Genomic DNA, 23,248 nt, shown 5'->3' with positions numbered 1-23,248 from the left:
AGCGGCACAGCACTGATGAGGGTCTGATGGCTTTTCAGCAATGAAACAACGTATGTATGGAGTGCACCCATTGCTGCGATGTAGGAGTCCAACTCACGCTCCATAGATGCTGTGATATTAATGATGCTCCCCAGCTTAGTGGCAACCTCATTGGTGTCAGATGTTGAGGCCTGTTGCTCTTGTCACTCCCTCATAACACCAGTAATGACAGCTAGGGACTCAGCCATACTATGGAGGCAAATATAGATGTCTTTAATTGCCCAAGCAATTACTAGGACTGAGGCACCTACGGACTACCTCTAGGGTGCTGGCTATGGTCTCTATCCCTGCCCGCACCTCATCAACCATCCGGTGCTGGACTCCTACCACTTGCCGTTGCAAGACAGCACGGGGGCCCTGGAGTCAGCACCTGGGCTTGGCAGATGGGGCATGTCCTGTGGGTGGGGAATTCTCAAGAGAACCTGTGACCCTTTCATCCCTTGCCATGTGCAGAGAGGGAGAATCTGTGGAGTCCGGACTCATCCCCCATGGGGGAGGGTGTTGTCACAACAGATCGGTTATTCAGGACAGGCTGCTAGACTGGAGGATCTTGATTCACAAAGGTAAACATAGACTAAAAGTCTAAGTTTATGACTTTCAGTATTCACAGAGGTAAGTTACAAGTAGTATTATTATCGCCACACTTGGGGTGGAATATCTGCACTGGGAGCGAAATCTCTACTCCTGGAGTAAAATCTTCACATTTGGGGTAGAATCTTTGGCCCCAAGTGCGGAGATTCTGTCTGAATGCAGATGTAAAGATACTACTCATAGCTTACCTTTGTGAATACCGAAAATTAGTAAAGTTAGACTTTTGGTCTAAATTTAGACTAAACATCTAACTTTACCTTTGTGAAACAGGCCCAATGTGTTGCTTGTTTCTCTGCAATTCAACTGTAATGCTCTAAAGATGATTTATGATAGGTGTTGACATTAGTAATTTTGGTGACAGACTTTAGTTTTATTCATTTTATGTTACACATACATGTGTTGAATATGTGTTGCTAACAGTATATGAGGGCAAGTTACTCTGATGATGCCTTTCACATGTCAAAATCTGTACATTGTTCACACAACCACTGTGTGACAAGGGGGCCATTTTGTGTCTTACCACACACTGCAAGGCAGTTATGCAGCTTGCTGATATGCAGTGGCTGAAAGGGTGATTGTAGGTAACGTCCCTATTTACCAAGTCGCTTTGTTTATTTTCATATAATGGCTGTATTGTTGTAAGGTTCACTTATTGACACTACTACTGAGAACATTGCACCCTGTCACTAAGGTGCCCGCATTCCCTCTAGCAATGTCTCAGCCCACAGCTCCTGACAAGTTGGTCATCTGCAGAGTACCACAAATCTTTTCACTCAGCCCTGCTCATTTGTACCTGTACATAACTCCTCTGGTAATCATCATTTGGGCCCTGGGCCAGAATTTACTCTTACACACTGATGACACCCAGATCATACATTGGCTCTCAAGAGACATCTACACCATCCAACATTTGTTACAATATGCAACAGACCAACATGCCTACTTGTACATGAGAGCTATGGCTCATGCTGAAACTCACAAGATAGTAGTGATGATATTCTGTACAATGTACATATCCTGGTTGCTCACACGACTAGGCCCAGGCACCTCACCCTCCAACCATCCCCAAAACCTGCCCATCATCCTGGACGCCTAGCTCAACATGTCACTTCACAATTCCCTGCTTCACATCCTCCAGCTTTGACATATGAAGCATAGCAAGACTTATCTTCTTACGCCTCCCTCCTGACACCTGCTGCACCTTCAGCCATGCCCACATCACATGTGGGGTGTGGTGCACTAATGCCCTCCTCTACGCCATCCCTGCTGCTATACAAGTGTAACACTATCAAACACAGCAGTGTATGACTATCACTCAGGCTACCTTGAGGCAACACATCACCTCCTTGAGATATAATGGCTCTCCATTCAGACACACTGACGGTTCAATTTGCTCAGCCACACCTACATGGCACTAGTCTACCATGGTCCTAACAAGCTCACACAAAAGCTGTGCTTTAGACAAGCACTCCAAGACCTCTGACGTGCATCACTTGTATTCACCCCCACCATCAATATTCAGTTGTGCAAGACAGGAGGTAGTGTGGTTTCTAACATGGCAGGCAACATGTGAGATCTGACCCATGCACGTCATGACAGCTGGGTGCAATGTTGTTTAATGTTAGTGACTGTACAAATGGCTCTTCACAGGATCCACTTGGAGATACTCCACACTTGGATCCACTCAGGTGAGAAGTTAATCCTCTGGCAGTCCCATTCCATTACTTTACACTAAACCTTTGGTTGCATAGCCCCATGTCAAGCACATTTGCTTCACGGTGCAAGGGGCCTGCATTGTCACAGTCAGATTGGGCAGGTTTCCAAGGTCCATGCACAATGTGCTGCTCAAGTCCATGTTTTTTTGTTTATTGTATTCAAAGGACAACCTGGACTGGGGCATCATGTTACGCATGGACATGACAAACTTGCCAGGACTGGACTGGATGGACAAATGGTCACTGGGCAATAAACGAACATGTATGTGATGTATGAGTTAACATGTGAGACATTCCTGCCCTTTCCCTTGCACATCGGCGCAGAGCAGCAACGTCTCTTGCTGCACTGCATTGCATGACATATTTCACCATATTGTCCCTTGTTTACACTTACCCTGTAGATCATCCTGGTCATCAACTGCAGCACTGTCCTGTTCTTCTACTCCTGCCACCAACTCTGTTGGGATGGCTCCTCCAAGGCGTCTAACTCCTCCTAGTCGTCAGGTTCTCCTCTTCATTCTCATGCCTGCCCTCAAGTTCTTTGCCAGTTTCTCTTTGGTTCTGCGCTTGTAGTCATGTTGCCTACTCAACTTCGGCACTGTCCTTTTTGTTTGACCTAAACTGGTGATCCTATCCTCTATGGTCTACCAAATGACTTCCTTCTTCCCTAATGACAATTTGGAGGTGAAAGAGAAGGTGTTCATTTTTGTCACCTCAACTATTTGGTTCTCCTCCTCATTGAAATTAATCTTCCTCTTGCTCTGGACTTCTGTCTGGACATCTTGGCTGGTATTGGGGCTGTTGCCCTCCCAAACCAGGCTAGCTGCTCCCTCCTTTTTCAGATTTTTATTTATTGCAAAACTTTTTTTGTTTGTAATGCGTTGTTTTTTTATGTTTTCTGATACACGACTCACTCCTATGTGATGCAAATCTGAATTGCGACTTGAAAATATTGCTTTACATCCTACAGATCAGCTTTGTTCACATTTGAAACAGATGTGTTACAACACTTTGCACCATCCTTCCAACTGATGTATCTAGAATGTTGACACACCCTGGGACCTTACAGTATGGATTGCTGTACTGTAAATATAGCGCTTCTATGTTGCATCAAACTGTTGTACCGCAGTACAACTTTTTCTCATGCATCGCTGTATTGCTGCATCAATGCGTCAGTTTTCATAAATATGGCCCAAAGTCTACATTGGACTGACTGATTGAACTACTTCTACAGACCACAATTCTGGTTTCTAAAATCACACACAAACCACAATTAAAGCAATTCTAACCTATAGCTACACACTCCACCCACTCCTTTTGTCCGCAGTACCCCAAAACCTTGACCATTTTCATGTACCCTATCATTTCACCTTACCGTCTATTTACCATGTTCAAAGCCTTGAACATTGATCAGTACTCCTTGCACCACTGCCAGATGTGAACCACAGCCTTTGGTCCTGTACAGCAAGGACAGAGTGAACACTTTCATCTTAAAGATATTAGTGGCCCAGGGCATACCTTGAAGGCCACTCTTCAGAACATCTCTTTATTTTATTTCATATTGTCTGCTAATTCAAACCCCATGATGCGAAACAATATTGAATAATGTGTTAAAGGTTGAGATGGAGAAATAGACAGATGGGAGATAAATAGACAGTTCATTTTTCTAGGGTCCCATGAAAGGTAGAGGCACTGGGCAATTGCCTTCTCGCCTATGCCTTAAACATCTCTAAGAGTGCAGGAAGCAGCCTTCAGCCGTGCCCAATGCCACTGTGCAATCCTCTAGTTTCACTGCCCACAGGATACTGTCTATTGTGCCTGGACCACTGCTGGATATACATGTCTGGCAGTCAAGCCCAGTGACCACATAGCCAAAATGTGACCATATGGCATGTCCTTCAGGCACATCCTACACCGAGTATGCTTGTGTTGGATGACCTGACCTATGGCCTTCCCTGATGGTCACCAGATGCAGGATACAGCCATCAACCAGGCATGCCCTGCTGACTGTCCTCCACCCCGTTCTAATGCTCATGTTTTTCCACCCATCCCTAAACTTACGATGAAGGAAAAGATGTCATAGTAGCGGATTTTCTTCCACTCTAAGTGGCAATTATTATCATAAAATTCAGTTTAGCCCAGCAGAATCAGAATGTGGAATTTCGAACTCTAGTAGTTATTTTGTTAGTGCCTAAGTTCTATTTAGGTACTCAAAGGAGGTTGTGAATTGAGTCCTAATTATATGAAAGGATGTGGCCTGGGTAGGAAAATTATTGGATATTATGGGGGTGATTCTAACCCTGGCGGTCGGCGATAAAGCGGCGGCCAACCCGCCAACAGGGCGGCGGTCGAAAAAATGGAATTCTGACCCTGGCGGGAACCGCCAACACAGCCCGCCACATTAACACTCCGACCGCCGCAGCGGTGCAGACAAACAGCGTGGCGGTCACCGCCAACAGGCAGGCGGCAGACAATGTACCGCCCACACTATCACAACTCACCAATCCGCCACCTTTTCTGGGGCGGGAGCCCCGCCGATAAAAACTCGGCGGAAACAGACTACGAACGGGAAAACGCGCACCAAAACACACTCCACGAGGAAGGAGGACAGCATGGAACCCGAATTAAACATCCTACCTGCTCTCGTCTACCTTCTCATCTACCACGAGTACGAACTCCGGCGCAGACGACAACGGTGAGTACTGCACCTACGACACACGGGAGGGGGGAGGAGGGAAGCTTACGGCACACACATATGCGACCCCCCCCCAAACTATGTACACACTAATGCAGAGCAACAATGCACAGTGACACCACCCAAACCCCCCTTTAGAATGCAAAGACAGAAATAATTTGGGACTAAAATTTTTATAAAAAATAGACTCTGATATGGAGCGAACAACTGTGCAAAATATCCATAACAAAATGATACTATGTACACTGCCATGGAGAACCGAGGCAATTAGTCCTGTACATGAAAGTTAAATGGAACAGTCCGTGGGCTACAGTGAAGCGACACAAGGGCAAAGCCCACACAGGAGACCTGAGTCCTTTGGAGAGAACACTGCAGGGGCATCTGATGAAAAAATTACAGGCACCTCAGGGGGAAGGGAAGGGGGAGGCACCACAGCCACATGAGTCCACGACGCCAGATCCACGAAGGGGCCACCATGCCCATTGATGTATCCTGGGGAGTGCAAAGCCACAGTCTCTCAAGTTCCTACAGTGGGTGGGTTGCCCACTGCTTCATCCTGGGGAGTGCAAAGCCACAGTCTCTCAAGTCTCTACAGTGGGTGGGTTGCCCACTTCACCATCCTGGGGAGTGCAAAGCCACAGTCTCTCAAGTCTCTACAGTGGGTGGCTTGCCCACTTCACCATCCTGGGGAGTGCAAAGCCACAGTCTCTCAAGTCTCTACAGTGGGTGGCTTGCCCACTTCACCATCCTGGGGAGTGCAAAGCCACAGTCTCTCAAGTCTCTACAGTGGGTGGGTTGCCCACTTCACCATCCTGGGGAGTGCAAAGCCACAGTCTCTCAAGTCTCTACAGTGGGTGGCTTGCCCACTTCACCATCCTGGGGAGTGCAAAGCCACAGTCCATCTGGTGGATGACAGTGTCCACTGCTCAAGGAGGAGGCATGGTGGGCACAGTGAACCATAAACAGTGCTTGAGAGGAAGGGCTCAGCGGAGCGGTGCTTGAGACGGCGGGGCCCAGCGGAGCGGTGCTTGAGACGGCGGGGCCCAGCGGAGCGGTGCTTGAGACGGCGGGGCCCAGCGGAGCTGTGCTTGAGAGGAAGGGCCCAGCGGAGCGGTGCTTGAGACGGCGGGGCCCAGCGGAGCGGTGCTTGAGACGGCGGGGCCCAGCGGAGCGGTGCTTGAGACGGCGGGGCCCAGCGGAGCGGTGCTTGAGAGGAAGGGCCCAGCGGAGCGGTGCTTGAGAAGAAGGGCCCAGCGGAGCGGTGCTTGAGACGGCGGGGCCCAGCGGTGCGGTGCTTGAGACGGCGGGGCCCAGCGGAGCGGTGCTTCAGTCGGCAGGGCCCAGCGGAGCGGTGCTTGAGACGGCGGGGCCCAGCGGAGCGGTGCTTGAGAGGAAGGGCCCAGCGGAGCTGTGCTTGAGACGGGGGGCCCAGCGGAGCGGTGCATGAGACGGCGGGGCCCAGCGGAGCGGTGCTTGAGACGGCATGGCCCAGCGGAGCGGTGCTTGAGACGGCGGGGCCCAGCGGAGCGGTGCTTGAGAGGAAGGGCCCAGCGGAGCGGTGCTTGAGACGGCGGGGACCAGCGGAGCGGTGCTTGAGACGGCGGGGCCCAGCGGAGCAGTGCTTGAGACGGCGGGCCCAGCGGAGCGGTGCTTGAGACAGCGGGGCCCAGCGGAGCGGTGCTTGAGACGGCGGGGCCCAGCAGAGCGGTGCTTGAGAGGAAGGGCCCAGCGGAGCGGTGCTTGAGACGGCGGGGCCCAGCGGAGCGGTGCTTGAGAGGAAGGGCCCAGCGGAGCAGTGCTTGAGACGGCGGGGCCCAGCGGAGCGGTGCTTGAGACGGCGGGGCGCAGCGGAGCGGTGCTTGAGACGGCGGGGCCCAGCGGAGCGGTGCTTGAGACGGCGGGGCCCAGCGGAGCGGTGCTTGAGACGGCGGGGCCCGGCGGAGCGGTGCTTGAGACGGCGGGGCCCAGTGGAGCGGTGCTCTTCTGCACGGCGGGGCCCTGTTCAGCGGTGCTCTTCTCCACGGCGGGCCCTGTTCAGCGGTGCTCTTCTCCACGGCGGGCCCTGTTCAGCGGTGCTCTTCTGCACGGCGGGCCCCTGTTCAGCGGTGCTCTTCTCCACGGCGGGCCCTGTTCAGCTGTGCTCTTCTGCACGGCGTGGCCCTGTTCAGCGGTGCTCTTCTGCACGGCGGGCCCTGTTCAGCGGTGCTCTTCTCCACGGCGGGCTCTGTTCAGCGGTGCTCTTCTCCACGGCGGGGCCCTGTTCAGCGGTGCTCTTCTGAACGGCGGGCCCTGTTCAGCGGTGCTCTTCTCCACGGCGGGCCCTGTTCAGCGGTGCTCTTCTGCACGGCGGGGCCCTGTTCAGCGGTGCTCTTCTGCACGGCGGGGCCCTGTTCAGCGATGCTCTTCTCCACGGCGGGCCCTGTTCAGCGGTGCTCTTCTCCACGGCGGGCCCTGTTCAGCGGTGCTCTTCTCCACGGCGGGCCCTGTTCAGCGGTGCTCTTCTGCACGGCGGGGCCCTGTTCAGCGGTGCTCTTCTCCACGGCGGGCCCTGTTCAGCGGTGCTCTTCTCCACGGCGGGCCCTGTTCAGCGGTGCACATCCAGTAGGTCAAGGGAGCCAGACCTGGCCTGGACTCCCTGCTCAGTCGCCCTCCGAACGTGATGCTTCTGGACCCTTCGCGGACGGAGTCCTGGGCCCTTTGGTGTCCTCCTTTCCAGCTGGGATGTGGCATGTGGGGCCCACCTGCTCCGCGCTCCTGCTGCCTGACTTCTCCGCCCTGCTGCCCTTACACTCCTTAGATGGGGCTCTCGGGCCCTTGCCTCCCCTAGATGATGTGGCTGGTGAAATGGGCGAAGTTTGCTCCTTGGGGGCAGCCGTGTCAGTCCTCGCACGGCGGCCCTTGTGTTTCCTAGTCCTCTTGCCGGGGGGGGGGCTGGATGTGTCCTTGCTGCTGATTGAGGTGTCACTGCTGGCAAAGGGTGGACTCCAGAACCCATGCACAACAGTGACACCCGAAGCTGGGCTGGTGGTGGCTGTGGTGCTCTTGGGACACTTTGCAGATGGAGGGGGTAAGTCATCGGAGGGAAAGAGGTCAAGATTAGCCAGGAAAAGTTTTTTAGGGCCAAGGTAAAGGGTAGGAGAAGTGGTGATGGGAGTGGAGGAAGAGGATGTGGTTGTAGGAGAGTCAGGTGTGCTGTCATTGGTTGAAGGTGTTGGTGCTGTAGGCTGTCGTGAGGTGGATGGCTGTTGGGTGGGTGGCTGCCTGCGTTTGTGTGTCTTGGAAGAGGGGGTGACAGACACAGTGGGAGAGGACACAGGGGACGTGTAAATGGCAGTGGGGGTGGTGACTGCACGCGTGCGGACTGTACAGGAGGGTGTGGTGGTGATGGAAGCACTGGCTGATGTTGGTGTGCATGCAGGTGTGAGTGTAGACGTCACAGGGAGGGAGGAGGGAGACGAGGAGGAGGGGGACACAGGGGTGGCAGTGACTGTTGGAATGTCTGCATCTGGGTGTTGCTTGGGTGAGTGTTTGTGGGATCTGTGGTGCTTGTGTCTGGATGAGCTGCCCTTGGGTGTTGAGGTGTGTGCAGGCTGGTCAGATGGTGTGGATGGGATAGGCTGAGGAACAGGAGACAGAGACAGGCTGGAGGCAGTCAGAAGAGGGAGGCTGGAAACAGGGACAATGGCTGCCGTCAGTGCTGAGGCCAGAGCAGTGAACGATCGTTGATGGGCAGCCTGACCCGAATGAATGCCCTCCAGGTAGACATTGCTCCGATGCACCTCCCTTTCTACCCCCTGGATGGCATTCAAAAGGGTAGTCTGCCCAACAATGAGCGTCCTCACAAGGTCAATGAGCTCCGCACTGAGGGCAGCAGGGGTGACAGGGGCAGGGGCTGAGGTGCCTGGGGCGAAGGAGACGCCCGCCTTCCTGGGCGAGCGGGCACGGAGCGTAGGCTGAGGGGCTGCAGGGAGGGCGGGGCTGGTGCGCTGGGTGGCGGCTGTACCTGTAGAGGCGAGGGTCCCGGATGTTTCCGCCACCGCTAGGGAGCACCCATCCGAGGACGTGTCTGTGTCGCTGCTCTCACCACCGGTCCCCGTTGTGGTGCTCCCCTCGCCCTCCGGATCACTGGTGCCCTCGGTGTCTGTTCCTGGGCCCACCGGGGCCTTGTGACTTGCAGCTCCCTCGTGCTCCGCTGCCAAATCTCCTCCGCCTGATGATGCTAATGCACACATGCACAAGAAGATGAAGAAGAAGGGTGGGGGGAGAAAAAAGAAGACCAGGTTGAGTGCATGCAATGTCAACACCGTTGGCGGAGAGGACAGACACAGGAGCCTCATGCACTAAGCCGCGCATTCGGGGTACACTACTCAGTACTTCTGACTAAGACAACAGGTCAAGAAAGGACAAACGCGCTGATGTGTGAGGCTGGACCATCAATAGCTGTACTTGTCACCCTACAGAGGCGGGGGCCGGGAGCACAGGGCCATGCCTAAGGGAGAGGACTACACTGCAGAAAGCGCCCTGGCCTAATGTCACCCACAACCCTCCTCCCCCACCCAGACGCCTCCACTGCACAGAAAGATAGCAGAATGTGCTGATACTCACCCCCTTGTGTCTGCTGTGATGCTCTCAAGCGCCCATCCAAATCAGGGTAGGCCACCGCCAGGATCCGGGACATCAGGGGGGTCAGGGTACGACTGGCACCCCTCCTAGGTTGGGAGGCCATCCCCAGCAGTGACTCTGCGGTCTTCCTGGTTCCGCGGCGGATGTCCTCCCACCTCTTGCGGCAGTGGGTGCCCCGTCTGACGTGGACCCCCAGGGCCCGGACTTCCTTGGCGATGGCACGCCAAATCTCGACTTTCTGATGGGCACTGACCTATGTGACATGTACAGGGTGGGAAGGAAACATTCATCAACTTACTGCATGTTAGATGTGATTGGCCCCCCCTCCCCAACCTTGCCATATGGCACATGCTCTCATCTGTCGTGCGTTGCACTCCTCATTCGCCCCCCACCCCACCAACTTACATCCACCCCACTCCACACAGGCATCGCCCATTCCATGTGCACCCGGTGTACTTGCCTGTTGGTCTGGAGGACCGTAGAGTAACGCATACTGGGGGAGGACCCCATCCACGAGCTTCTCCAACTCTTCAGACGTGAAGGCAGGGGCCCTTTCCCCAGTCTCAGCAGCCATTGTCACTTCCAGACCGAGGTCACAGCAGCACTTGCAGTATAGGTCCTCTCCTGTGGATGATCAGGTCTCGAGTGATTAGGCAGATAGAAAATGGCGGTCACGCCCGCGGCGGTGCGTACAGCGGCGGTGCGTACCGCTACCGCCTGCGCACCTCGTCATTGGCTCCTGAAACCCATAGGCTTCAATGTTAACCAATGCGGCTCCGTGTAGCGTTCTTCGACCGCCTACCGCCACGGTGTGCTCCGCCAGCACATTGACCTCACATCCCATTGTCCCACTTCACAGGTCGGGCAGCCGCCATTTCAAGGGCCCACATGGCATAATTTCTACTGCGACACACAGGCCTAGGCCTTGCATTGCCACACATACACGCCTTTCAAAACATAGATAACCGTGTGCTATGCAAGCTGTGGTGACGTACCAGTGATTGGCTTGACTCTGTGCTCCATGTCGTCATTCCTAGGCACCGTCCGCTGGGACTTGCGAGGAGAAGCATGAATCCTCGCGTGTACCGACCGCTGGTGGACCTGTCGACAATGGAAGAACGCCACATCATACTACGATACCGACTTGACCGTGCCACTATCCATGAACTGTGTGCCCAGCTGGAGCCAGCCCTGATGTCCCCCATCCGCCAACCCACAGGAATTCCCCCTCTGGTGCAGGTTCTGTCAGTCCTCCATTTTCTTGCAAGTGGCTCATTCCAGACAACAGTGGCCATGTCATCTGGAATGTCTCAGCCTATGTTTTCCAAAGTTTTGTCTAGAGTGTTGTCTGCCCTGACGAAACACATGCGGAGTTACATTATATTCCCTGAGGAGGTTGATTTGGCCACTGTGAAGGGTGATTTTTATGCCCTTGGACATATTCCCAACATCATTGGTGCCATTGATGGGACCCATGTAGCCTTAGTCCCCCCAAAAGACGATGAGCAGGTGTACAGAAACAGGAAAAGTTACCATTCTATGAACGTCCAGGTGGTCTGTTTGGCTGACCAGTACATCTCCCATGTGAATGCCATGTTCCCTGGGTCAGTGCATGACGCGTATGTGATGCGTAATAGCAGCATCCCTTATGTGATGGAACAGCTACAGAGACACCGTGTGTGGCTAATTGGTGACTCTGGTTACCCCAACCTGCCTTGGCTATTGACCCCAGTGAGGAATCCCCGGACCAGGGCTGAGGAACGGTACAATGAGGCCCATGGGCGAACTAGGAGGATCATAGAAAGGACCTTTGGGCTCCTGAAGGCCAGATTTAGGTGCCTGCATATGACAGGGGGATCCCTGATGTACTCACCAAAGAAGGTGTGCCAGATCATCGTGGCCTGCTGTATGCTTCACAATCTGGCATTGCGACGTCAGGTGCCTTTCCTGCAGGAGGATGGTCCAGATGGTGGTGTTGAAGCAGCTGTGGAGCCTGCGGAGAGTGAAGAGGAGGAAGACTCAGAGGACGACACAGACAACAGGGACAGAGTTATTCAACAGTATTTTCAGTAGCACACAGGTAAGAATCACCCACGCCATTTTACTTTTCTTGCAAGCCTCCTGCTTCTCAACTTTGTCTATGACCCCCCAGTTCTTTAAAACTGATGTTTGATTTTCCCTTCCCTTTTCAGTGCTGTATGACCCACTCCGTGACTACTGCTTGGTTAGCCCATGGACTAATGCTTATTGATCTCGGTATGTGTTCAGCACAAAGTTAACAGAACATAATTGATCGGTAATGTGTTATACATTTGTAAATAATACAGCCTGACTCCTGTTTGATTTCAGTGCATTGAGTGATTTATTTTTTGTGCTAGATAATGGTACATGATATAAACACGGTGATGGGTGGGGGTGGAGTAATGGCCATGGCAGAGTCCAGTTCTCAGTCTCACAGGTGCATTGTCCATATGCCTGTGGAAGGATGGAGCAGGGGCAGTTCAAGGTTGGACAGGGTGGCAATGTGGGACAGTGGGATGACTTCAGGGGGTGTCTCATGCTGGCGGGGGTCTTGACATCCTACTCTGTCGATTTTCTTGATCTCAGGCTCCTCTTGCGGGGTGGTTGTTCTTCAGCAGGAGGTGGGGTTCTGTTGGCCTGTCGTTGTGGTGGGGCCTCCTGTCCACTAGCGCCGGCGGAGGTGGTAGGCTGTTCCTGGCTAGTGACAGGGGCCCTGTGTGGTGCCACATGGTCCCGCAACGTGTCTTCTATCCGGTTGAGGGCCTGGACTATGCTCCCCATAGCGGTAGAGATGTTGGTGAGTTGATTGCTGAACCCCATGTAGCGTTCCTCCTGCTGTGCCTGGATCTCCTGGAACCTGGCCAGTACCGTCGCCATCGTCTCTTGGGAGTGGTGGTAGGCTGCCATGATGGTAGTGAGGGCCTCTTGGAGAGTGGGTTCCCTGGGCCTCTCCTCCCCCCCTGTCGCACAGCAGCCCTCCGAGTTGCCCTGTTTCCCTGGGCCTCTCTCCCCTGGACGGTGTGCCCACTACCACTGCCCCCAGGTCCCTGTTGTTGTTGGGGTGGTGGGTTAGCCTGGGTGCCCTGTAGTGGCAGACACACCGCTGATTGACCTGTCCTAGAGACAGAGGCATGGGCCCACTGGGTGGGAGCTGTGCTGTTGGTCCCAGAGGGGGTTGGGTCTGCTGTGGCCTGTGTGTGGGGAACCGACTGTCCAGAGGTCCCCGATGGTCCGGGCTGGTCATCAGGTTCCAGGTCGACAGAGCTGCTGTCATCACTGGGGGCCTCTTCCGGGGGGGGGATGGACATTTCTGGACCCTCCTGACTGGTGTGTTGTCGTTCGGGTCCTGCATGGGGTAAGAGAGTATGGTTATTGTTTCTGTGTGTGCTATTGCGTCCCATTGATTGGTGCCCTTGTCCCCCAGTGCTGCCATTCCCTTGGGGGAGGTGTTGTGGGGGTGTTTTGGGGGGGGGGGGGTATGTGCAGTGGTCATGCTTGGGTGATGGGTGTCCATAGTTTGTGGTGGCATGCAGGGGTTGGTGTTGGGTGGGTTGTGCTGGAGAGACATTCTCAGAGAGGATGTGTGATGGGGGGTTGGGGGTGAGGGTGGTGGTGGGGGATAGCATGCTGGGGGGGGTGGTGAAGTAGTTGAGATTGTACTTACCAGAGTCCATTCCTCCGTGTACTCCAGCGAGGCCATCAGGATGCAGGATGTTTAGTACCTCTTGCTCCCATGCTGTGAATTCGGGTGGAGTGGGTGGGGGTCCCCCGCCAGTCTTCTGCACTGCGATGTTGTGTCGCGAGACCATCGAGCGCACCTTTCCCCTTAAGTCGTTCCAGCGTTTGCGGATGTCGTCTCGATTTCTGGGATGCTGTCCCACTGCGTTGACCCTGTCCACGATCCGCTGCCATAGCTCCGCCTTCCTGGCTATAGTGGTGTGCTGCACCTGTGAGCCGAAGAGCTGGGGTTCAACTCTTATGATTTCCTCCACCAAGACCCGGAGTTCTTGGTCCGAAAAGCGTGGGTGCCTTTGGGGTGCCATGGGGTGGTGTTGATGAGGTGTGGGGTGGTGTATATGGTGATGAGTGTGTTGGTGTGTGGTGCTTTCTGCTTCTATGTGGTGTGTGGGATGGTGTAGTGTGCCTCTGTGTGATGTAGCTCTCTATTCTGTGATGTGTCTCTCTCTCCTTCGTCTCTGATCTTCGGTCGTAGGGGTTTGTGGGTGATGTGGGTGTGTGTTTTATAGTTGTATGGATGTGTGGGAGTGTTGTTGGTATGTGTGTCAGGTGTGTGTATTTCAAATTGCCCAATGTGGCAGTGTTTTGTATGTGTGTGTGTATTTTGAGCGCGGCGGTGTGTACCGCCAATGGAATACCGCGGTTGAAAGACCGCCGCGTGGATTGGTGGGTCAGAATGGCATGGGCGTGTTTGTGTTGGCGTGGCGGTGGAGGTTTGGTCATCTCCAGTTTTTCGCGGCCCGCTGATGAGGCGGCCTTCCTTGGATGTCGGGTTTTTGGCGGATTCACAGTTGGTGGTCAGAATGACCGTGGCGGTTTACCGCGGCTGCGGCGGTAGTATGGCAGAGTTCTGACCGGCGGTATGGGCCTTTTACCGCCAAGGTCAGAATGACCCCCTATGTTCTTAGCTCGTAAGCGATCCTTTTACATTTCTGCCTTTGTGCAATTTTACAGCTAGTTGGGCTTATGGAAACTCTAAATATGTTAAACTTTCCTGCGACTTTTGTAGAGGATGAAATACATTTCTTATTAATCTTTTTTTCTCTAAGAGTCTTCGAAATTATTGACTGAAAACTACTTGAATGCTGTATACCATATAGGACAGATGCTTTAAGCATTTTTAAAAGTACAAAATGTCCAGAAATTCAATGCAGCATATCAAATTACATCTCACAACTTGGGTACAAGAAATTCCATAGTTGATTGTGCTAGTACATGGGTACTCGCAAAAATGTTCCCAGGGGCCACAAAGTTCGGTTTGTGATGTGACCGGGGCTGCATTGATGGTAGGCGGGGGCGGAGGGTGCAGTATGGTGGGTGAACTTCATAATGTGAAAATAGAAAACCTGGTGTGAATCCTGGATTCCCCACTTTAGCAAAATGTGTGATCCTAGACAATTCTTTTATTTCACTTTCCCTCCTTTTTCTTCATTAGTGCATTAGTGCATATAAGAGAACTTCAAAATACTTGACTTCAGGATGTGCGCTGTGCACTGTGCAAAAACTTCTCCTGTGTTTAAATTAATAAACTACACTGTTCACGTGTAATAAAAACCCAGACCACCCAAAGAGTGCCCATAACAACTGACCTGCCTCTTAGTTCACTATTGACATTGTTTTCAGGGCGGGTGTGTTGAATGTTTCAGGATTTATGTTTGAAAACCATCATTTAAAAAGCAAATACTTCTCAATACACTGATATAATCTGATGTACTAAGTTGAAACAACTCTGTATGTTAATTGAATACAGTTTTGATTTTTGAAGAAACCTTATTATATTTATACAATTTTGCTGCAGTATGTCTTTAAAAATGAAAGGCTTTCCTAAAGTTTCAGGACAACCTAGTTACTTCCTTTTTTTGCCTTTAATTTTTCCTTTAATTTAACATATTTGTAATCACTGTGCCGAGTTGAGTAAACAGCAGCCCAGTCCTGCTGTTAAGCAAGGGCCCAGTCCTGCTGTTAAGCAAGGGGCCGCATCTAAAGGTCAGGAGGGCCACACGCGGCCCCGGGCCTTATCTAATATATATATATATATATTTTTTTTTAATTTTTATTTGCCACTGAGAGAGCGTAGTTTATGTAATCTATATTAACATGAAATGTTTATGAATTAATGTGTGAGAATACTGCATAAAAACTGTAATAATAATTTTGCTTAAACGTGCACCTGAAATGTGACCACGGGGAGTGGCCGTCAATGTATACGTCGACTAATAATGATGACTAAACGTTTATGTATTACTATTATATTAAATAGGTTTATACTGATCATTAATAATTCTATCATTGAATTTGTGCTGAAATCCTTATAGGCCTTAAGTTAGCATGAGCCGAGGTTTAGCTGCCTGGCTCTCATATTAAATGTATTTTTCATATCTTGCAGTGTGCTGACTCACAAAAGGACATGAACTTTGATTTTTTCCTTCAAACCAGAAGACAAATGTAACCATGCTGGATCCGTTCCCATGAATTCTTCCATTGCTTGTAGGATGATATTAAAACAAAATGAAACAGTGTAGATTAATGTAATGTACAAGGTCATTCAAACCGGTGAAGACAATGGAGCTACTGACCAAAGATGTGCAAAGAATTACAGAAAGATGAAATCATACTGGACGTACCACCTCTGAAGATATCGAATAAGGGAACCAATCAAAGACTTGTAAAATAATATGGGGTAAAGAGTTAGGTGACATAATGTATTTTCTGATAGGTTAAAGATAGTGGGGTATAACAAACGTCCAATAGAATTTTGGGGGAATGTACAACAAAAAAGGGATAAAAACCCATGATACGGGAAGCCATTTAGGCGGGTTAGGGAATGCTATTGATTTTATCCAGAAACTTTGTCACTCTGTTTGGTGACTGGTTGCTTTATTAAAACCATCCTCGTCCTTAGATTTGCCCATATTACACTTTACCTCCTTATGAAGAAAGTACCCATTTTTGCCCCGGAGCTGAGTCCTGACTGATGGCGATTTGACTGATGTCCTGAAGACGAAGACTGAACCTGTGCGCTGACATAAACTTTGAAGGGTAATTATGACAATGCAATTGTGATTTGTCTGTTTGCTTTTCCTTTCTAGGTACCAACTGCTTACTTTTGACAGAGACCATAGCTAGATGTTTTCCAAATTGGTGTTCTAAACTGTTTTGCATGAAGCCCAACATGCCAATGCTAATTAGTGGTTAGGACAGGTGTTCACTAAACTGACGCAAATAGACAAACGACCGAATCTATGCTTTGTTGAACTGACGCATTATTGGCACTTTGCTAAATTGATCTGTGTTCACGCCGTGTTATATTCTGATGTTTGTGATTCTCGCCTTAATGAAATCTTATCAAAGTTGCCATATCGTGACTATGCTATTATGTTTCTTGGAGTTGAGATTAACGCATTTGCTCTTAGATATGTAACCAATAGGGAATAAAACTTATACAATTCTACTAAACTGGTGTGGTTATTCCTGGCTGTAAGGTAATGTTAGAGTTTGGAATTGACTAATGACTTTGAAATGTATTGTTATGATAAATGTTGATGACATTATTGACGTATTGATTGACATATTGATTAGCTATCTCATCCTAAGGTGTCTCTTAACTGGGTCAAAAGATTCATTGGCCTAAAACGAGTCCTGATGTGTAATAAATTATCATAAAGGGACGTGTTAACAGTTCTGGTAGCAGAGCGACGGTTTGGCGCTTTGGGGCCCTAGGACGGAGAATTATTGTTTAGACTGTTTTTCTGAGATAATGAAAATTGGAGGTATGATGTGCTTCTAAATTCACCATCACTTTCCGGGGATCTCGAGCCTGCCTAAGTGAGTTGGGGATGTTCTCGGCGTTTTAGTATGTGTAGTGTAGGATTTGCGCTTGCTCAGCTTATGCATTTTGCAGGTGATTTGTGAAGTGTGTGTGTATTTAGGTCAGGTAATGTTGTTTTAGTAGGACTGGGTGTACTCCGCAGTATGAGAGTAGGGAAGTCGGCGTACTTCATATGAGTATGTCGCTTTGTGCTCCAAATTATCCACGTGGTTGGTTGTTCATGTACGGACTCGTTGCGGTCTAAGACTCCGGAGTATATTGACAAGTGTAGGAGACACGAGGTTTATGTTGTAATTTGTGCGGTTTAAATAGGTCAATCGGGTGTGGTTGACAAGTCGAGTTTGAGTCAAATTGTATGTGTGAGACCTTCGATGGAGATTTGGCAAGTTCTAAAGTGCACTAAAATGAACCATTGACAAGTCGAGAGTAGGATTTGCGGGTCGAATTCTGCTTGCGGGTGCGGGAACTGAGAAGGAGAGAGTAGCAGCCGAGGCTTCAAATTAAATCTCTGTAAAGTTCTGAAGCGAATGTGTACCCTTCCTGTAGTAAATCGACAAATTTGTGTTGTTGTTGTTGTTAAAGGTGCTCGCAATAATTTTTACATTAGTTTGGTGTGAATCCAGTGAGGGGCGGACAAGCCGCAAGACTTTGTCAGCTGCAGTGTATGAGTGTGACGTCAGTGGTGCCGCGCTGAGATAGGTCAGTTGTCAAGAGGGGTTGCGCACAGATTGTCTGCCGTCCGTGAGAGGCAATAGGTTGAGAAAGGTGGGTGAAGAGTGTCCTGGGAATTAAAGTCACTTCTTGATTAAATACAAACAAAAGAAAAGACGCAAAGATGAATTTTGTCAAAGCTTTTAAGAGTGCTCTAAAAGGAGACACATACATTATGGCGAGTGAAGGGGACCCTACACCGCCTGAGGATACTCCAGCTTATATAGTCATGGAGGAAAAAGGTGTTGCGCCTTGTTTATGGATGAAACAGTGGCACAAATTGACAGAAAAAGAGGGATGTTTGGCGTTCCCGGAGCATGGAACGTTCAATACGAGAGTTCTAGAGAATTTAAGGTGAATGTTAAGTGTACAGAAGCCACCTCCGAGGCCAGCTCAGTATGAGGCTTTAGCAAATTTGGGATTTAATTGCTCTTAAACATAGACAAGAGAAGTTCCAAAGAAGAATGAAAAGGGCAGAAAAGACTCTAGTGGAAGCTAGGTGGGATAATGAGAGCAAAATGTGGGGACGGGGAATAGTTGACCGACTAAAATTGTTCCCAGCAATAACACAGGGAGATGAGGCGCAGGGGACGAAAGCCACATGTAAAACAGACAACGACTCTAGTAAGCCTAAAGAAACTAAGAGATCTTGGGAAGAAGAGGATGATTCAGATAACGAAGAGTTTCTAAATCAGTTATTGCATGATCGCCCGCCACCTTACGCAGTAAGCGACAATATCCCGAGCACTACTGCGGGTCCTGGGAACCAGACGCAGGAGAAGGGAGTTACTGATACAGCACAGACTAGTGATACGGGTTCGATACAGAATAGTGTCAGTGTACCCACTGCTCCAGACATGCAGATACAGTTGCAACCTCTACCGCAGATACAGAGAATCTATCCAGACGTCCCAGTACTTGAGACTACTACAAATCTGACAGTGCCACCAGACCCGATATATACAAAATCGAGGTTAGTGCAGATTGAGCCAACTCCACAATTGCTGCCCCAGCCGCAGCCACAACTGATACTGGGATATAACCCAGCAGCAGGACCTCCATTAATACCTGCCCCAGCTTCAGAGATTCAGACTTTTTGAGTCGCTGCTCCATGAGGTTTGGGACCAGGCCAGACACCATCTGCCATATCATTGCCAATTACTGTTGGTCCACCGGTGCCATTGTATGCACAAGGTAAGCCTGGTATATGTGATCAGGGAGTAATGACCCAAGATGTAATAAGAGGAGAGTCCATAGGAACTCCCCAGTTAATGGCCCCAGGAGAGCAAGCGGTCGAAAGACCAAGGTCTTTATTAGACTTTAAGCCGGTTGAAGCACCGTTGGAGGCAATGAGACAGGCAGGGCTAGGAGTGCTAACACCACAGACAATAAGTACGAATGCTTCACAGTCGCCAATGATGCATGCAGGGAATATCTCACTGCAAGGTTTTATGGTACAACAGTTAAGCGAGTGGTTAGAGGAGACCTATGCTTAACAAAAGACTACAGTAACTGCAGTGGAAACAGAAAGGTTAGGGAGAAATGAGTACCTGAACTTTTTAAGACTTGGTGTGGAAGCTGCTGAATTAGTGGAAGGAACAATGGGGGTAAACAGATTAGAGTCATACACCGAAGCAGAATTGAGATATCTGTGCCCTAAGATCACTAAAGAAGTAGGTAAGGTACATCAGAAATTAGCGAACCTGGCAGACAAATACAATATTGATATTGAGAATACTAAACATTTGAAAAGAAGTTACAGGTTAGACTTTGATTCAAAAGACTTCAAGCATATGAGGTCTGCCGGAATGCAAGCACATCTAAAGGAAATATTGCAAAGTGCACAAATCTGGGGAGCTTTAGAAAAGAGGGAAGGCAGATGGGCAAAGAAAAGAGACAAGGAGAAAAGTGACAGTCCGGGATCGAGTAAAGCTAAAACTTCACCAGATACGGAATCAGTAAAGATGTTACCCATGAGAGAAACAGCTGGTGGGGTTCTAATTCATGTACTGTGGTCCAGGGGAGACATCCTATCTTTTACAAATGATTATCCCAGGTTGAGGGAGAAGCCGATAGAGTGGTATCAGCAAACAGATGCAAAGTGTCTCTGGTAAGATCTGAATACCTTGTTTGAGATCATTGTTCCGCCCGACTGAGTGCAAGAGAGGGGTAAACTGGCCAACGCAGGAGCCGGCAAAGGATAAGGTGACCGGAGCACCCTCTGAGGAGGTGATGAAGTACTATCATAAAGTGATTGAGTTTTTGAAGCAGAAGGTATCACCGAAAGTGACTGATTGGCAGAAAATCGACCAGACCTCACAGGAAGTTAAAGAATCGATACATGCTTACTATGAGGGATTGTTGAAGGCATTCAAACATTACAGTGGTACTGAAACTATTGAGCCAAAAGACATGAACCATCTTGTGTTCAGATTTGCTGAAGGGCTGAGGCCAGAGGTTAGCCAGATGATTAAGAATCATTTGATCTGTTGGCAAGCAAAGCCGATTGATGAGGTGTTGCAGTACGCGAAGTACTGTAGTCACGGAATTGAGCTGAAGCAGAAAAAGCTGAAGGAGAAAGTGATGGTGATGCAGATAAGTGCAGCACAGGCAGGTATGCAGGGAAATGGAATTCAGCAGATGATACAGCAGTAACCGCAAGGGAATGGTGTGTTTCAGGGACAACCGAGAGGTCGAGGTTTTGTGAATCGCGGTCCAGACTTGAACACTGGGGTGATTAAAAATGATGCACAAGGAATGAAAAATATGTCTCCATGTCATGCGCGTGGGGGCGTGGGGCATTGGATGCGGGAATGCCCAAATGTGGTGCAGGATGGTGTCGTTCAACAAAGTACTAATGTCGGTACACTACAAAATGTGAGAGGTCCAAAATTGAGAAGTCAAAATCCGAACTTTCAAAATAACATGGTTCAGATGCGAGGGCTACAGCCCAGGCAGCAAAGGCAAATGCTGCGTGTTCAACCAGCGCAAGTGCAGCAAGTGCAACAGCAGGTTCCCATGGTACCTAGACAGCAAATGCAATTACCATAGGCTCCAATGGGTCAACAGCAGGTGATGCTTCCTCAGCAGGTCACAGGTCAACTGATGAACCAGAATAATACAGTACAGCAATTCCCATTGCGTGGTGAAGATGGAATGAATGAGGAATGGTCGGATGACAGTTCAGACAGTGAAGAGTGCAGACTTGCAGAGTCTCTAGAAGTAGATCAGAGAGGACCCTATGTAGAGGGAAAGGTGACGGGACACAAGGTTTCATTCTTGGTTGATACCCGTAGCTACACGCTCTACAGTCAGAAGTGCAGAGGTTCCAAGATTACTACTTTCAGGACATACCATAAGGGTGGTTGGAGTAGCAAACCAGTACTTGACAAATCCGATTACAGATCCAGTGCAAGTTGAGATTGGCAACTTCCAGGGACCGCATAAGTTTGTAGTCTGCAATTCAAGTCCTGTGTCCCTACTGGGAAGACACTTACTGTGCAAAACGAAATGCTCGATTACCTGTTCCAATGATGGAATTGAGGTGCAGACAAACAGTGATGATGAAGGGGATGATGGTCAGTTCTCAGAGTTAGAAGCAGAAACTGTGAATTAAGATTACCCTTTGATAACCTTATTCCCGATGCTTACAGTGACTGACTTATCAGCTGAGTTACAGGGAACGGTGAGAGAGAAAGTGTGGGATTTGACAGGAAAGGAAGTGGGACTGATAAAAGGAGTGGAACCAGTTAAAGTACAAGTAAAGCCAAATGCAGTGTTTCCCCAGGTGCTGCAGTACCACATGGCACAAGATGTCCTTATTCAGGTGTCGCAAATAATTGCAGACTTTGTAAAACAGGGAGTCCTGAAGGAAGTATTGAGCAGCCCATGTAATTCACCGATAATGGGTCTGAAAAAGCCTTGTGGGAAGGTTCGAATTGTGCAGGACTTGAGGAAAATAAATGAGATTGTGGTAAAATGTTGCCCCATAGTGGCAAATCCAGCAGTGATCATGTTTCAGGTTCCGTGCGATGCTGAATGGTTCACTGTTGTAGACATGTCACAAGCTTTCTTTTCGATACCTCTTCATGAGGACAGACAGTTTTTATTCAGTTTTAAATTCCTGGACAAGGTGTATAGTTGGAGCAGAATTCCTCAAGGGTTTTCTGAGTCACCGTCCAGCTTCAATCAGATATTGAAAAAGGACTTAGGGCCGTATTTATACTCTGGTTGCGCCGAATTTGCGTCGTTTTTTTCGATGCAAATTCGACGCTAAACTAACGCCAACTAACGCCATATTTATACTATGGCGTTAGACGCTTCGGGCGCCAAAGTGCCCGGAGTGTGTGTCATTTTTTTGCGTGAACCCCTTCCTTGCGTTAATGATATGCAAGGGAGGCGTTCCTGTCTTAAAAAATGACTCCCAGGCCTTTACGTGGTATTTATACTCCCGGGCAAAAATGACGCCCGGGAGTGGGCGTGGCCAAAAACGGCGCATTTGCGCCGCTTTTTAACACCTGGGTCAAGCATGGCGTTAAGGGACAAGTGGGCTCAAAATGAGCCCAGAGTGCCCTCCCCTGCCCCCAGGGACCCCCCCTGCCACCCTTGCCCACCCCAGGAGGACACCCAAGGACAGAGGGACCCATCCCATGGACATTAAGGTAAGTTCAGGTAAGTGTTTTTTTTTTTTTTTTGTGGCATAGGGGGGCCTGATTTGTGCCCCCCTACATGCCACTATGCCCAATGACCATGCCCAGGGGACAGAAGTCCCCTGGGCATGGCCATTGGGCAAGGGGGCATGACTCCTATCTTTACAATGATAGGAGTCATGTTGATGGGGGATGGGCGTCGTTAAAAAATGGCGCAAGTCGGGTTAAGACGATTTTTTCGACGCAACCTGACTTGCCCCATTTTAAGACGCCCATACGCCATTTTCCCCCTACGCCGGCGCTGTCTGGTGTACGTGGTTTTTTTCCACGCACACCAGGCAGCGCCGGTCTGGTAGCGCCGGCTAACGCCATTCAATAAATACGGCGCCCGCATGGCGCTTCAGAATGGCGTTAGATGGCGCTAAATTTTTTGACGCTAAACTGCGTTAGCGCAGTTTTGCGTCAAAAAGTATAAATATGGCCCTTAGAATCCCTAGTACTGCTTTTCAGTTTGACTCTAGTACAGTACATTGACGACTTGCTCATTGCGTCCAGGACAAAAGATGACTGTAAGTATGACACAATTGCCTTACTGAATCATTTGGGAAAGAACAGACATAAAGTGTCACCAAAGAAT

This window comes from Pleurodeles waltl, chromosome 10 (assembly GCF_031143425.1).
Source record: "Pleurodeles waltl isolate 20211129_DDA chromosome 10, aPleWal1.hap1.20221129, whole genome shotgun sequence".
NCBI classification, from domain to species: Eukaryota; Metazoa; Chordata; class Amphibia; order Caudata; family Salamandridae; genus Pleurodeles; species Pleurodeles waltl.
Note: the sequence above shows the minus strand (reverse complement) of the source record.